This window comes from Phaethon aethereus (genome assembly GCF_964289735.1).
Source record: "Phaethon aethereus genome assembly, chromosome: 26".
Taxonomy (NCBI): Eukaryota; Metazoa; Chordata; class Aves; order Phaethontiformes; family Phaethontidae; genus Phaethon; species Phaethon aethereus.
The window spans coordinates 1,820,638-1,838,731 of record NC_138602.1 but is presented as its reverse complement, the minus strand read 5'-3'; positions in this window follow the sequence as shown (position 1 = coordinate 1,838,731).

The window sequence follows — 18,094 nt, the reverse complement described above, 5'->3', positions numbered from 1 at the left end:
CTCATGGTTGTTGCTTTTGTTATCTAATTCTAGCAATTTAAGATGCCAGGTATTGGTAGAACATTTATTTGAGGGCAATTTGGGTTTTTTGGGTTTTAAGGTTTCCTTTAACAGTCAATTGATACATACCAGTCTTAATAAGGAACCCTCTGGACTTCTTCAGCAGTTTTACAGAGCATCTGTAAAATGACGCAATGAGTATTGAAACCCTTTTTTTCTAGAAGTTTCTTCTCATACCACAAATTAGGTTTGTATTCTTAGACTCAACTGCAATTTTTCCAGTTAGTGCTTGCGGTGTGCTGAACTGGATTAGGATAGGTTATGTGTGCAGAAATTGCTAACACATGTTCTTTCTTGTGCTGAACTCTCACATATAGGATATTTGCAGTTTGGGGTAAAAAAGTCACTGAAGATGCTGGACGTAGGTTTTCTCTGTTTACCCAAATAATGGAATTTGGGCACAATCCCATCAAGTGTTAAAAAATCTCTCACTGAATTGTTACTAGAACTTATTGCTACCCAAACCAAGTATATTTAGGTATCCTTCCTTTTGGTATCCAGAGGGAAAAATAGTAAGAACAATTTCAAATTGCAAAAGATGCAGCTTTGATCAAGTGCGTAAGTGACTGTATTGGTCACCATTTGTTCAAATTCCTTCGCAGTTACTGTCCCCATCTACAGCTGGTTAACAACATGCAGTAAACCTTACCTCTTATCACAGGGCATATGCCACAGGCTGCTCAAGTTTTAACTATTTTGGACTTTTTTTCTCTCTCCTCTTCATTCCCAGAATAATACACAATTACTAGAAAGTATCTCAATTATGTTCTACGTTGAATTCATGCCTCTGCACTGTATGCACTTGTTAGGTATAGAATCATAGAATTATTTCTGTTAGAAAAGACCTTTAAGATCATTGAGTCCAACTGTAAACCTAACACTGCCAAACATTTTCCAGGAAATGTTTTAATATGCTTTGCTAGTATTAGTCCTAGCTTAAATATAGTTAGACACAGATACATAGATTTGACATACAGATACACATTCATAACTCCCTTTAAAAAAATCTTCCCCCGTCATTATAAAAGCTTACAATTTTCCTAGAACATTCTATGAAATAATCAACACAAGGTGCCTCTTACCTGTTGCGCATATGTTGAAATAAAATGCCAAGACTATGAATATATTTTGTATAAAATATTGCATAGAGCAACATTTCCAAGTCATTTCGTTGCCTTGAGACTACTTGTCCAAACGAGAGACTGCTTCAGACTCCTTGAAACTCTGCTACCTCTGCAAGCAAATTCCAAATGTTATGGAAGTAACTCAGGTAATGCAAGCATGTTGCTCTGTTAGCTGAGCAGCTGACACACCTTAAAGTCCTGCTTAGTTTAAGAAGCTGTTGTTATCTGGGCAAGACGACTGTGGACCCAATGTGTTGATTTATAGTTACAAAAATGCAGTTATGTTTGTGCGTCCATCTAAAACTTTCATGAGGACCCATGTCACCTAGCTAAGCTTTTGTATGCAAAAATGGATTTGTGGCAACATTAATGAAAAAGCATTTGGATTTTTAAAAAAAAAAAAAAAAGAATGGGTTTATTGGGCTGAAGTTTACTCATCAAGTTGGGAACAAGGGAGGTCCCCAAAAACAACATTACCATTATTGACCATAAGAAAATGTGTTGGTGACACATAACTGCCTAGACTGTGAAAGGGGAGACAGGCACTAAGGGGGTCCCTTACCCCCCAACTGTCTCACAGAGCAAATGGAGAAGATTAGGGTTTGTAGGAGCAATTCCTCACTCTACCTTTTGCTCAAATAGCTAATTAAGAAAGTCACTTCTGTGTGGTTTTGGGATTATCAAAACAAGCTTAAACGGTGCCCTGTCTTCAGGCAGAGATGTGCTAACCCTGTGCTCCTAGAAGAGATGAGATGCACTCTGCCTCTTCTTCTGCTCCTATACTGCCAATAGAGGGATGAATTGAGATTACTGTCGCACAGATATGAACCACATTGCCTCCTGATTTCCAGCGTTGCAAGGAACCTAATGGACAGTAACTATCCCTCTGCCGTTGTTTCAGGTGATGTTCAGGTACCCAGAGAGCTGAATATCCTAGCAGCGGATGGGAGACGTTCAAAAGTGTCCTTTGGGGACCAGAATGAGATCAGTGATCTCAATTCATACCAAAGCGATACCACTAACAGCATACCTTAAACCTGATCAAGTCCCTACTGTCCTAATGAGGCAATGGTTTTGCGAAGGCAGCTTTCTTAGAGAGATGAAATAAAATTATAATCTGGAAAATACTCTGTGTTTGTTTCCAGAATGAAAAACGCATCTCGTAAGTTAGTATTATATTTACTGTTTGGCATGGGGACAGTTTGACAGTTGTTGTCTGGAGATTGTTTAGTAACGGTCCGGTCTGTTTTCTGTGCAAGCCCTGTGTTTGCTACTGTGTCCTTGTTGCGTGCGTGTCCTGCTAAGTCAAACCAAACAGGGTCTCTCGTTGCACATCATGTGGGCCACTAGAGGCCATCCTATACCTCATAAAATAAAGTAGCAAAGCATATGGGAATAAAGGACAACAGCAAGGAATCATAAAACATTAATTAAAGTCTAGATACTTTTAAAGCAAACCAAGCAGTTTGTTTCAGGAGAGGTGGTTCTTTGCTTACACCCTTATGAGTTTAGTGTGTTTTTTCCTGAAGTATTTGCTACTGATGGAGCAAGGGTGCTGCACTGCACTAGATTATGCTCCCATTAGCAATATAAATTCAATTCTTCTAGTTACTCATGGAATTGCTGCAGTTTCATAGGGGGGTATTTAAAACCTTTCCCATCTGACTATGCTATTCTGTCTTTCTGTTTAACTGCAGATTAAGTTCTGTACTGGGTCTATTTTTTCTTGTAGACGCTGCCAAAGGGTAAAGACTAAGGTTATACAGAGGACCCTGGGGCGTGAAGGAGGCAAAGGAAAAGCTAACAAGGTAGAGTCCTTCCATGTCTTCCCTCCTAGCAACATGTAAAACACAAAAGCCTTTGTAGTAGGAGTGGAGGGAGAGGTCAGCCCTTGTCACCATGCAGCAATAAAACACAAGGTATTTGGGCTTTGTTGGAGCAATTCAGAATGAAAGGGGCAAACATTTACCATAAGGAAAAAGCAACAAGGAACCTAAGCTCAATCAACTGAGTTGGACTTTATAATGAAGTCTTTTGATAGCATTTTACATCTAGTTTTTACAGGCTTAACTGAAAACTCAGGGGACCCTGCAAACCCCATGTTTCCTTTTGAAACCAAAGCTTGGTTCTTTTTTTCCCGGATGCACGGCTGGTATAATGGCAGATGCAGGTAGGCTAGGGATGGGGCAAAGCGTTGTGCTTGTGAGCGTCTCAGTACCAAAACCCAGTCTTGAGTATTTTACCTCAGTGAGGTTTCAATACCTACCTAGTTAAACATCTAAACATCTCTCAAAGTGCTCTACTAAAGGCATCCCTTTTAAATTAGGATCCTACTGGTTATCTTATAATTAATAATATTAAGTAAAAGTGAGAAACTTCCAGCGAAGAGACAATTCGGGGTGGGGGGAGCATTCCCCTCAGTGTATTTAATATGGTGGTTCCTTAGCTCGTGGCAAAAGAGACGGTCAGATTTGGTAGAAAAAAATGCATTCATTATACTCAACATACAAGTCCTATAGTACGGAGATGGTGGGATGAGTTATTGCTTTAAATACCAACCTATGCCTGGTTCTTGTGCACAGTGCTTAAAGGCAGAGTGCCAAGGTGCAGATTGGGTGACACGCATGCTGGCGATGAACAGGCTGATTTTCACACCACCCCCTGGAATGCGCTTCATCTTTGAAAGGGTTTTTTTCAAGCATTTTGTGGTATAAATGTAGGTCTTGGTGAATTTGTTTGGAGAAAATATAATGTGTAAGAGCAAAGGTTTGTTTACTTGAAAAACCTTGATGTAAAATACAGCCTTATTATTGTACAAGTGGGGGATCTTGTTTTTTTGTAGGTGCCATTTTCAATTCTGAAATCTTTAATTCTTTTTATTCCTTTAATATCAAAACTTCTGTCATATGGAGGTTTTTTCCACTAGCAGTTTTTCTCCTGATTGAATCATTAACCTCAACATCTTTCGTATAGAATATTATTTTTTTTTTCCCATCAGCTGGAATAATTAATGTAAGAACACTTTGTCTAATGAGTTATAACAGCACAGTTCAAAATGCAGTCTTTCATTTGCGGCATCATTGTATTAGCTGGATCCTTCCAGTCTGTTGCAATGAAATATGAAATACCAGGTTGTAAGAGCTGATGCAGTAGCGATTCCAGGATTAATTTATACCTGACAAGGACACAATAGAAAATTCAGTTCTGTTCTGCAATACAGTTTAAAAGAAGGTTGGGATACTCTAAGTTGATAGGGGAATCGGAGAGCTGTCTCCTTCATACAATAGTGCTGTCATTAGGAATATATCTAAACATAGCCCCGTCTCCTCTGAGTTAGGCTTTTAGCCTCTCTTTAGGGAGTTTCGGGAGGTGAGTTCTTTTATGCTTTCCTGTACAAATATCCTTAGATTAAAATGTTGATTTCTACACATTTCATGTTTTCTACAGCTTTTACAATGGAAATAATGGAAATTAGCCCTAAAATGTAACAGCATAATTTGTAAAGAGTACATAAGGAATAATACACTCAGAATAAGACTGCTTTATGGCTACAGAGGCACGACTTACCTGCCTTAACATCCTTCCATATAGGTGTTTAGTAGAAATGAATTAATAAACATAAATTTTTCATGACCACTGTCCAGCTCATAAGGATAATTTCTTGTAACATCTACTTATTTTTATCTCCTCCCATGAAAGTCCAGTTCTTACTGGGTAGTGAATAACTATGTTGTTTCCAGAAGGCATGACCCCTGCAGAGCTGGGCTCTCTCTCGAATGGGAATGCTCAGCACCATCTAATCCTCTTGCTGTGGTGGCAAAAGTCCTGGCTGTAGGCATTACAAGTGTGTTCAGCTCAGCAGTGGCTGTGTTTGTAAAGGAAGCGTCTGCTCTCCATCATGGTAGTTAACCAAGGGATTGTTGGTTCAGTACTGAGAGTTTAATTGCGGAGGGAGCTGTGTCGCTACTGAATGAGGATGTCCTCCTTTGTTTCATATCCCTGCACTTTTCAGTATATGGATGTATTTCCCCTCATTGAATGCTTGGTAACGTTGGTTAATGGTAATGTTTCTTAGCTGAGTTTTTACTTGCTTTCCCATACCGATAGCGCGTATTGAGATATGCATGTATTTTCTGTGCCCTGATTCCCTGCTGTCTTGGTTTTGTTCCATTTGATATATTTAACCTAATTGTAAATCCAAATAATATCATTTCTTTGAGAAGCTTAAAACTGGCATTATTTCAGGTGGCAGATATTCTTTACTAAGGCTGGTTGTGAACTTGACTTACTATTTTAGGTTTCTAGCTCTTTCATTACCCCTCATCTGAAAAAAGAGGGGTGATGTTTTAATCTGAATGTTACTAGTCTCACAATGCAAACAGTTTGAACTTCCCTGCACCGTTCTTCCCAGGAGCCTTCTCTCATCTCCTAGGAGGAACCGTAAGTCAAACAGACGACCTGCTGATGGTTGTGCTGGGCCCACACTCGCACCTCCGTACCACGCAGAGCTCTGCTGCTTGCCTGTCAACGGATGGGACATATGCGCAGAACTCGGTTGCACAGAAGCTTCGTGTTGTGGTTTGGCTTCAGTTCTGCATCCCATCCTAGTTCCTCAGACTATTTTTAACTCTCAGTGGGCTAAAACTAGAACTCCTTCAATACATACATGACTGTTTCAAGGTCTGGTTCAGCTCTAAGTGGATCTGACAAAGGTGTTGCAATAGAGTGAGAGGCAGGTTGCAGTACCAGCCCTGCCATCAGTCGATACCGGTGTTGATGACCTGTAATGAAGACTCACAGAGTGTGTGCACATGGAAGACTGCAATGTCACACAGAGATCTGGGGGATTTAAATGCAGAATCGTGGATAAGGAAAGCAGCAAAACCTAGTAGTGTAGACCACCATGCAGGTCCATTTATCCTTATCTATATCAGATGCTCGAATCTGTGTCGGTTTTCTATAACTTCAGTTTGTATTCTTCTCATGCCATTCTAAGGCTTGTCTTGGACATGTGTTGTCCATACAGCTCAGCTGGTGCAAGTCTGAGACTAAATAAATACAGAAAACAATGCATTCTCCAAATGTAGGAGTTCTGCTCAGGCAGTATTGAAGAAATCCTACTAGCTATGCCTTTTTTTAAATTAGGGTATGGACTTATATTTCTTGCCTCATGCAGTTCTTATAATAGACAATAATTCAGCAATTACAGGCTTTAAAAATATAAGAAAAACAGTTAGCCAATATATGTTTTGTATTGTTTTCATCTCTCATTTTACATTTTCAAATTTTAAGGTTTTTTTTACCTCATTAAATGAAATACAAATTCAGTTCAAAGAAGAGTGTTCCTAATGTGGGAATGATACAAGAAAGAAGTAGGAAATGTATTAAAGGCTTCTCTGCAGCTCCTTAGCATTATTTACTTAGGGGATAAAAGCGGTATCAAAGGATGTTTGTTCCTCTCTGGTTGAACAGCAATCTGGTTTGTATCACATTACTCTTAGACTTCTGCTCACAGAGCAGAAATTAGTCCAAGAAAATCTCTTCCCCCACAGTCACCGACTACATTTCTTCTGTTCCAGACCACAAGCTTGAAAAAAGTCGGAGATAAAACATTCAGGTTCTGTATTGCCTTTTATTTTGGCTAGTTACATGTATTTACTTTGAAATGAGTCATGACAAGGCCAGAACACAATGCTGCATATTTGTCAGGCTGACTAAAAAAGAATGAAAAAACAAAACCTGAAAGGAAGACAATTCCCCTGTTCGATGCTTTGACTTAAATACACCCTCAATATCTAGAAGTTGTTTTTTTCTTTATATCTGGGATGGAAGCACAAGATTTACTCTTTTTTTTTCTTAGTTTTAAGGAGATCTGTGCATGTATTGATTGCACAGCTGTTAATAAACATGCCATCTGAAAACAATTGTTCGCTTATTGAAACAAAACATTTCTGCAAGGAAAAGTTTATGTTGGTCCAGTCTTTCCCTTCAGGGGAAAAAAAGTAACCATCACGAATCTGCAATACTATAAATTCAAATATTTGTCTTGCATTAAGCTTCCATTGAGTCTTGCCATTACTTCTTTGCTCTGGCTAAGATCTGAGGATTGTGAGGCCCCAGGAAAGAAGTTGCTTCTACAAATTTTAAAATAGATGAGAATTATTCCATCCTCCACACTGTTCTTAACAAATTGTCTGAGACTTTTCTTCCCCTAGCCAAGGGCCAGCTCAGCAGAGACCCAACAATTGTGCTGTGAAATGCAGGTGTACAGACAAAACGGTGCACAGACCTTTCCAACCACTTAATGTCTTGAGGTCAGCAGGAAAAGAATGCAAAATTGCAAGGAATTTTGTTGGTGTCATCAGCTAAGCAATGCAAATAAATAAAGATATTTTACCAGAGCATGTTTAGATCCAATAAGGACCAATTTAGCTGGAGGCAAAGACTGTTCCTTGAACTCCTTTGGGCTGTGGCTTTGCACCCATAGATGTACTTCCTAGTGTACTGCTTCTGACTATACCAATTTCCCTTTCCCAGTACATTTAGTGCTGTTATCTGTTCTTCAGTGAAAAGAAGTGTTTAAGAACACACTACTGTGTGAATCTCTTACATATATATAGAATTATTGTAAATGGAGCTAACATGAATGATCATTTCAGCAGTCATACAGATACAAGTAATGCATGTGCTGCTCTTCTCTCTTGGGAGAAGGTCCAAGTGCTCTTACGGAGTTTGAGATAATTTTGAGAGGAGCAAAACAGCTTTGACTCTTCTCAAACAAGTAGATGAACCCACGTCTCTTAGTTTTGTGGCAAATGCTCTGAGCACTGAGCTGTCATCAAAGGGAAGAGTAATAAATGCAGCAGAGTAGGGATGTCAGTAGAACAGGCCAGGATTTCAGTATCTAAATCCTGTGTAAATTCAGTTTTCAGAGCCCATGCTGGGGGTGCAGCAGTGTGTGCAGTGCAGCCCATGCAAAGGGCTGTCTTTGACTCTCTCAGGTGTGGAGGATTTGGCACAGTCCCAAGAGTGAGAAGGTTTTTTCCTTAATGCTCCAGTGACCATCCTGAGATCAGGGGAGTTATGTGACCAATTCACTGACCCATTGCTAAGAGATTTAATAGCAAAGGAGACAACAGAAGGATTAGGAATCTTTTGTTATCTGGCTTCCTTATTCGGCTCTAGTTCTGTGGCTGTTTCTGGGCTCAGGTGAACTCATTTCAGGGTGGAACAACTCTGGGAAAAGCAAGCCAGAGGTTAGTAGGCTTGTGCTAGCTGAGAATTGTCTTTTCTCCTTGTCAGCGTATGATTTCTTTTGCCTGGAGGGAGAGACTAATTTAAGAAAGGATTCGAGAATCCCTTTGGTTTCCTTTCTAACCTAATATCTCCAGCTAGAACATCTCAGTTCCCCCAGCGTTAGACCTTTGGGGACAAAACAACCCTAACTCCAATTTATGACTCCCCTGTGCACCATGACTTTGACAGCATAACTCCACAAAGCCATCGGGCTTGGCATCTGGAAGGTACTCTCCTCAGCATCTGAGCAGTGAGGATATGTCAGAGGGACTTTCTTGGAAATGTGACTGAAGGCAACAGACCTTCAAGGCTCCTTTAGTTCTGCTCCAGGTCCCAGAAATCCTGTCAAGGACTTCACAGCAGCATGGCTCTAGGAACCTCTCTGGGTCTACATCCATGCTGCATCTTAGGAGACCGGTGAAAAGTCCTTTCAGTGAAGTATCTCAAACAGCAAAGGCTGTAGTGAGACCCATGGGCTGAGGGTGGCTCAGGTCTCTGCATTCTTTTGACCAGAAAAAAAATTATCATTCGAGTTGTTGTTTTGTTCATGGAGCGTTGTTTCGACATAAAGAGTAATAAAATAACTCCATTATTGAGATTCTCATATCTTCCAAACATCGCCCAAAATTGTACTAAAGCTTCACAAAAGCATATTTCCATGCATGATGATGCACTGGAAGGGCTGAAGTTTAAAGGTGGAAAGCTTATTATTTTTCTCTTTGATAACCTTATTTTTACAGATAAAGAACGGTAAGACAACAGTAAGACAAGTGAGACAATACTCTTACAAGGAAGACAGTGGAAATGTCATGCATTAATGCATTACCAGGGCTCAAATATGTAAAATATATTTTCTTTAAGCATCTTTGTAGCCTTTATTTCAGATTTAATTACATTACAACAATAATGATTTTAATAATCTAGTACTCTACAAGATACTGATGGCAACCCTGAAATTGCCATTAGCAACATTGTCTTCAAATAGTGATTTGAAAAAATCTGCTTCTAGATATTTCCATGAAATTTTAACTAACGTGTCTGATCAAAATTTAAATATTTATTTAATCTTATCCTTCAGTATCTATGCCAGCATGACACTGAAACACCAAACCTTCAAAAGTTTACTACTAAATACTTACAAGGAATTACAGACAGGAGTTCAAGGTTGAAAGGTTTTAGAAGCAAATTGTTCCTTGACTGAAATATTTAAATGCTTCTTTCTGCTTTTTTGGTAAACCATAAGCATTTATTCATACATGGATCAGCCCATCATAAAACTCTGAAGCCTTTCCCACAGCACTGTGTGCAATGTTACTATTTTCTGGACACTTAATAGCTGATTGCCAAACAGTGGGATTTTGTTGATGAATATATTGTACACTAATTTTGTAATTATTTTAAACTCCTCTATCAGAAAAGAAGCTACAGTGAAACCATGTGCAAAGTTGCATTCATTAGGTGCCAGCAGCATGAGGATTGTTTGCAGGTAACATATGTTTAGAAATTAAATTCTTGATTTTTTTTTTTAAATGTGTATGGGCAAATACTTCAAGAAAAATATAATGCAGGAAAGTTCTGGTAAAAGAAAAATAATTTGATTGTAATTTGCCAGTCTGATTAAATGGATTAAAGGAAATTATTGAGATAAATCTATTTCTTACCTGCTATTTGAAAGTTGATTTGAACTAGCAGCATCAGCAGCCATAAATGGCTCCTGGAATCTTGTTTTCTCTGGGCCATTCAAGGAGTAGTAATGATATTGCTGCTGAACATAGGAGATCACAAAAGTCTCTGGTAGGCTTGGTTCAACAGTACCTACCCTCATAGCACAAAAGGATATCAAATTTGCATTTGTAGAGCAAAGATAATCTCATAGAGTTCATCGCACTGCAGCTTGGAAGGGTGAAGCTGTGATGTGATCTGTCTAGAGGTCCCTCAAGATTCATTCAATGAGTTTGGGACATGAATATCTAGGATGCAGAATAAATGTTTTATTCTCAAGTCATCTTTGAAAGAGGAAAAATTAGGATATCAATAAGAGTTTTCTCTTCTGCTCAGGAGTTTGCCATGGAGCAAGAGCTGCACTGGAGGCCAGTTGACGTGATGTTTTGCCGTGAGACGGTATTGCACGCAGTGTGGGGCAGCATCAGCTGGGAACAGATTGAGAGACCGTGGGTCAGCTGCCCCGCATTGCAAATGGGGAGTGCTACCCCCAGCGCTGCACCGGGTCCCTGTAGGGGCTTCACTGAGCAAAACTACTTCCATCTACCCTGGGACAATGCCAGAGAGTGAATTACAGGGCAGTGGAGATGCTCTCAGTGTTACTGGTCACAGCTCCAGCTCTTCTCATCACAGTCATTGCTTGGTGGAAGAATCACTTGATTTGAAGATGAGGAGCAAGAATGTGTTGCCATCACTCATGCCCACCTTTCCCTTACAAGAAATTACATGTAAAGTTTGCAGAATCCCCAAGAACCATTTCATAATGTTATTAATTTGCTCAGTTCACCTTCTGAGTCACTGGCTATCAAAGCCAGGTATGTCTGGGTGTCATACCTCTGCAAAAGGAGATTTCTGAAAGATTAGTGCTGACGCAGTTCAGTCAATGTGAGGAGGGGCTCTGCATTGTCTCACCGAGGACCTGCCGGGTGGTTTTTTCCTCCTTTCAGTTTGTAAATAATATGACTAAATCCTGTAACTGATGAGTCCAAAGGCCTTTTCTGAAATAAAATGGTACAAATGCCTGGAATTCTGCCAGATCGCAATCCCACAGATGAGATTAACTCTTCTACAGGTGCATTTCAATACCCTCTTTGTAGAAAGGGCTGGCGTTACCCCAGGCACAAGCACAATGCGCTTGCTGGCACATGCGTGAGCACCATGTAGTAGTGAAGGTCCTGAAGCCAGACCCTGAGCTTTCACTGAAAACTGTGACTTGTAACCCCAGCTAGGTCCCTTGGCTTTGCAAGTGTCCTCTCTTTCTTTGCTGGATCCCACTGAAACGCAGACCTAGACACCTCATTATTCTACAGATATTGAAATTCAAGGCCTGATCTGGATCTGGTCATGATGCTTTACACTCCTCAGCAATCAAATGGTTAAGAGGGGAGTGATGAAGGGAGATGGTGGGGAAGACAAATGTCAACACAAGGGAAGAGCAGATGGAGAGGCGTTCTGGTTCATTGCACAGAAGAAAGAATAGCACCTGTGGCATGAAGTTATACTGCATGCCCATACATTTGGGGTGTGGTAAGAAGCATTAATGTGAAGGTCAGTTGTTCAAGGATATGTGTGGATCCTGTATACCTGCATTTCTAGCATTGCATTCTTCAGAAGGTTTTTCTTTTTTGACAGCAAACCTCTCCTGATTTGGGTTTTTCTGCAGCCAGGTAAGTGTGCTTTCTTATCATTACAGAAGCCTGAAGGATTCCTTTGTTCAGGCCTCCTTTAAAGAAGTACAGGGATCCATTAGCACACCTTTACCTAAAGTGTCAGGCCCTGCTGCTTTGCAGAGGATTTGCGGGTGTCTTGTTTATTCACCTATAACCTACACAGGGAAACAGTGGCCTCATGAAATGCAAGTGCAGCCAGCCTGGCTCAGCTTAAAAAAAGGGCAGAGCAGATTCCCCTTCCTGCAGCCAGGAAGCTCTTACCTGCTACAGCAGAGGAAATTCCCTGCAAGCGTGGGGAATCTGTCATTCCTTTTGTTCTCCATCAGCAGGATCGGCTCCAGATTTCACTGGAGGCACTCCGAGCAGCGGGGAGACAACAGTACAAAGTCATTGTATCAAGTGTCACTGCCCTCATAGTTTATGGTCTGTGCAGTTTATCACCTGGGCTGTAGGCTCTTGCACCTCCTTGCAGACATCCCCGGAGCAGTCTGATCACTGCAGTGTACCACCTCCCATCTCTTTCTCCAGCACAGAAATTCCTGCCTAAATGACCCTGCGTGTAATGTAATGTTAATATAAACCACCAAACCACCTTCAACCCAAATTCCCTTCTTGGTTGAGCAGGAGTGAGCACGAACTGCAGAACAATGGCAGTCGTGTGGCACGGTCCTGTGCTGAACTGCCCATTCTGGGTGCGCAGGATGGCTCTTGGAGATGGTGAGGTCATCTTCGTCTGGTGCTCCTCATACTCATTTTTCCAGTTCCTCATCTCTGCAGAGTGGCTAAAGAAGTAGGTAAACGACTGCCCGCAAGGCCATGCCAACCCCTCTTTGCTCCCTCCATTCAGCTACCTTGGGGGCACCTGAGGGCTCGGAGGTGGCCCACAGTGTGATAGAATTTGGGAGGGTGCAGCAACACCTGCAGCACGTCCGAGCTGTGTTACATGCGTGAGAAAGGACAAAGTTCAGTAACCCCAACACAACTCTGAGCCCTTGCCCAAGCCAGATCACACTTGCTGTAGAGCAAAAGATGAGTGACAGGCTGACCTCGCGAGGAGTGACAGATATTGGTAAACATCCTCGGAGAAGCAATAACAACAGGGTTCATCAGACGGAGTCATGAGAGACAATGCGCGCATTTCCCAGTGTGCTTTTGGGAATAATATCATTACTAGTGATCCAAAGTTTTGTCACATTTATTCTTTATAAAATCTCCTTTGCCACCTTAAAGGAATTAATTACCACAAAGGCCTGGAAAAGTTAACTTTTTATTTTTCCAGATGTAGAGGAATAGAAAGGGAAAAAAATTTTTACAGATAAGCATGTCAGGACAACACAGGTGGCAGAAGTGTGCTGTGGAGAGGGAGCTTTGGAGTCTCCAGCCTCATTTAGCATCTGCTGTTTACCTCTCACTTCCCTGGCTGAAAAGATCACGAGTGAGTTGATTAATTTCCCTTCACCAAACTTGTCACCCAGGCCATGACTTTCTTCCCCTGCAAGGAGCTGCACACAGAAGAGTGGTCCTGGTCCTGCTGATAGATGCTTTGGTGCGGGGAGAGCTCATCTGGAGAGGACTCGAGTTGTTCTCCTTCCCTGTGAGCCTGCTTGTTCAGCAGTGGTGCAGCAGTGGCAGAAGGCATCCTTTGGGGATTTGCTGCAGGCAGATATTTGTGGGGATGAAGTTTTCAAAAGGATTTAGCAAGCTCATGCCGGGTTTGGAGCCTGCAAAGCCAAGACACACAGTTTATATAGGAGCAAGCCGTGTGGCTGGCTTGCCACCATAACGCAAACAGGTATAAGTCTCAAACAGTACAGTCCAGTGAAGCTGCAAAGCAGGAACAGCAAGAGTACCTTTCGTTAACTGAAGTAGGATAAAAATGTCAGTTATTTAAGGATCTTTTAGGTATGCACATCTATTTTTCTCCTGTTTAATTAAGGATAGCATGGGTTGTTGCTCCCAAAAAGACAGCTTGGACTACAGCGAGCTTGATAAAACAGCTTTCCATCACACCCAGGATGTCTAAATAAAAAAGCAATAGTTGGTAGTGGAAATGTATAATCTTAAAGCAGTCATCTTAGGTTTTCTTCTAGCAAGAATTCATCCAAGTGCAAGCCAACCCTAATGTGAGCAGATTTAAGTCCTCCACCCCACTCCGTAGAGCATCTCAAACTGTCCAGCTAAGTGTAAGAGATGTTCCATTCCCCAGGTCTGTCCAGCTCAGAGCTTCTCTGAGGTGGTCAAAACCTTGTGACTTTCACTGGTGATTACTAAGTGCATGTACGATTTGAGGTGAATGTCACCTCCCTAACTCCAAGGAGCGCTTGTCCACCTTGTACCTTTGCTGAAGTGACATCAAAGCTGAGGCAAATGATTGCAGGAGTGACCAGGTGGGATCAGACTAGTCAGTACGGAGTCATGCTGTAGCTGGGCATCATTCCCATACACTTTCCTCCTAGAAAATGATGCTCTATTGAAATCTAAGCTTTCACCAGAATTGTGTTGGATTTTGTCCATTATATTCTGAATGCAAAGTCAAACATGCAAATAAGACTGAAGTGTTCCATCTTAAAATGACAAGAACTTCACATTTCCATTTTTCCTTTCAAAATAATTTTTTCTATGAAAATTATTACTTGATGTAATAAATTACAATAATAATATAAAAGAAGCCTGTCAAAATGACAACCGAGTGTTTCAAGTAACTTTAAAAAACTTTTTAAACATCTCATTCTGTGCTGAATTTCTAAATATGACATTTCACTCCACACTGGAATGAAAATTGAGTTTGAAATTACAGAATTTCCAAGGAAACAGACATTTCAGTTTCCACGTAGGTGTAGTCTTAATGCACTAAACGTTTCAAACCCCAAATTTTGATTGGGTAGTGCCAAGTATTCAAAAACAATTCCTCAAATCTGTAAAACATAATGGATAGAGTACAAGATAGAGAGATTTCAGCAGTGTTGCTTTTAAAACTTTGAAAACTTTATACATTAAGAGAGACGTGCAGTTTGGTAGCAGAAGTGTTTCAAGTCCCTAGCAGAAGTCCCCACCGACACTCGCCATCGGAGACTGTCGGTTCGCCTTCCCTTGCTCCCTGCGGATCTGACAGAGAAGCTCAGTTTCACTAAAAGTGAACTTTTGTTTCAAAGTATTTAAGCTCAGGTAAGATTTAAATTCATTACTTCATCTGTTAAATGCAGGCGCGTTAGTACACTGCTTTAGTAAAAGGCAAAAGGCTCCTATTCAAGACTGGTTTCCAGTACTACCCAGTTGGAAACAGCGCAATGGCAAGCTTGGCACAAGGCTGCGCTCCCTGATGCCTTCAGAGCATTTGCCCAGTGTCTCCTTCACACCCTTTTTCACTTGGGCTGCTGCTTGTGCTGGGAGGAAGCAGAGGTCAGAGACAGCAATGCCCAAATGTCTGAGCTTTGTCACGGCCTGGGGGAAACATTTACCAAATTGAAGACAGAGGTGGGCAGAGCATCACAGCCTGGCTGGTTTCTGCCCTTTCCTTCTTTTTGCCCTTTTTTGCCTCTTGCCGTACATTCCTAAGCAGCGTTGCCTCTGGGGACTTGTCTACAAAGACCTCATTGTACTTTGCATTTTTCTCCTTCATGATAATTTCTCTTTATATTAATAATAGAAGATGGTTTCTTCCCTACATGTGTGAAAATGTGCACATACATGGAAATTTTATCCACTTAAAATATTGCAATGTGAAAGCTCTGTAAATGTTTCCAAATGTTTTACCAGCTCTAGGAAGTTTGTTGTGGGCTCAAAGCCAGAGGAGACAGATTTCTTCCAGTCATGTTGCAGATGTAAGGTCAGGAAGAACCCCTTGTGCCAGCCTCCCGCAGGTGCTCAGGACATCACATGGTGAACTTTTCTGATATTATCATCCTTATTTTAAACTGAAATACGGAAATTGCATTGTTGGGATGTGTGTTCAGTGTTTTGAAAATGAGTGGGTATCCTGCCAACAGAAAAACAAAAGAAAACTAGCAAGCAAACACAAAACAAAACAAAACAAAGCAAACAAAAAAACCCACAACCCCGAACAAAAAAAACAACCCCAAACAAACAAAAAAAAACAACAAACTCCTCATCAGAAGGGCTTGGGAGTACTCTCCGGGAAGGAGCGCATCTTTTGTAGGGAGGCAGGGAGGAAAATGGAGTTTGAAATGTGTTGTCAGTGTAGCTTTCTGGTCCTGCGAGGTGTGGATTTCTCTTTGAAAATTAAAATCTCTAATACTAATACTTAAGGATTAGCTAGGGACAGCATGAGGAAATTTGTGAAAAAGAAGATTCTTTTAAGGGCTTACGAGTTTTGGACCAAATCGTAACACTTGAGGCATTTGTGTGTAATCCCTACTGTCCCAGTCACCGTGCCAGAGCTCTGGAGCAATCCCATCCACAAGGAGAGAAGAGGACTTTTTGTTGCCATTTATGCTCTACCTGAGCTGGCTGGTTTTGAGAACACCTGAGTTTCAGAGCGCTCCTGGGATCCAGCTCCAGGCCACTTGGCTCTGGAAGGGCAGCTGAAATTCAGCCGCCTGTGGATTTCTTCTGCCTTCACAGTAGGCAAGGAATGAAAATTTGCAGGTAGCACTTGGGGCCATCTTGTCTGACACCACTCATATCACCACAAGTGCCTGCAGCTTAGTCACGCATGCCATGGCCGAGTCGGCTCCCTGTGCAGGTGGTATTAGCCGGAGCACCCTTTAAACACAGGACGTACTTGGGGTAGCTCTCAAGTGTACTAATTTGCCCTGAATCTTGCTCTAAGCCCAGTCCTAAGAATCAACATCTAGACTTGAGGGTGAATTGCACCTTGAGACGGGCTTTGAGGCCACTTGTGATGCAGCAGATATGTCCCCTGCAGAACCTGCAGTGACCACTGGACTTCCCACAAAGTGCTTTTAAGGATTCCCAAGCATGTGTCTGGCTCTACCCTCAGGCGCAGGGTTGCATGTGCAGTTGGAGTATGATGGATTTTTTTCCTGAGGTTCTAAAACCAGTAGTCGGAGATTAGGGAATTACCTGAAATTGCTTGAAATAAGGCTGTGCATGTGAATTGAATTTTACACGCCTTAATTGTTACTTTGGTAGCCAAACTGACAGGTGGATAACAGCAGCCTAGTTTTACTAGGTTTGATATTATAGAAGTATTTCTGGATGTTTCCTAGAGAAAATGTGTTGGCACTTGAGTCGTCTAAAATCCCTGCTTCAGTCGTATATTAGAAGTGTGAGTTCTGGCTCAAGAAATAATCTTGGAGACTCCCAGAGGACTGAGAATTTAACAAGAATTTCTAACAAGTGACATTGTCTGTGTGTAAATGTCTATGGGAAGAGCAGGTAACTCTCTTTGAAATCTCACTAAATTCTTGGGCACAAATTACTATATTGTACTAATGAGTTTCCAGAACAAGTACTTTGATTAAAACTCTGAGTTTTAATGGTGCTTGACATAAAAAGGTTATTTGAATTTACATCAGTGCCTCCCTTTTATTCTGGTAGCCGTACAACACAGAGTATTTTAGAAGATCTTTTTTTTTCTTTTCCCATACCATTCATTAGTGAATGAAATTAAGCTTTTTTCCATTGCTAATTTCTTATCTAAAGTTGGAATAGTCCAAGCAGTCTCTTTTCATATGGAAATCTTTCAAGTCTTTAGCATTTCTTCTTGCACTCTTTGAACTTGATTTATATTTTCCAAATGAGGGGAACAGAACTGGATTGAACATGCTGTTTAAAATGAGAAGGTATCATCACTATCGTAATATATTGCACTATAATATTTTCATCATTACATAAAACCTACATTTAAATATCCTAATGTCTTACTGCTTTTCTGGTCAGAACGCTTTGCTGAGCAGATGTTTCTTAATGAGCTCTTTACAGTGACACCAAGGCCTTTTAGTTGATTTACAATGCATGAAGACCAGGAATAGATCAAACTGTTTCTTCCCATATGTATCACATTGCACTGACTTTAATCTGCTATCCTATTGCCCAGCTGATCTTTCTTCTGTCCTTCCAAAGTTCCTCAAAATTCTTTCATATCTGGGACTATCCAAAATTTTCTTGCATCTAAATGATTTTCTTTAAGCCATAATTTTCTGATATCCACTGTTCACTGTATTTTATAGATCATCACTAAATATATGCAGTAATCCTGTCTCTTGTGCAAATTGTTAGGGTATAGAGCTGCTAGTGTCT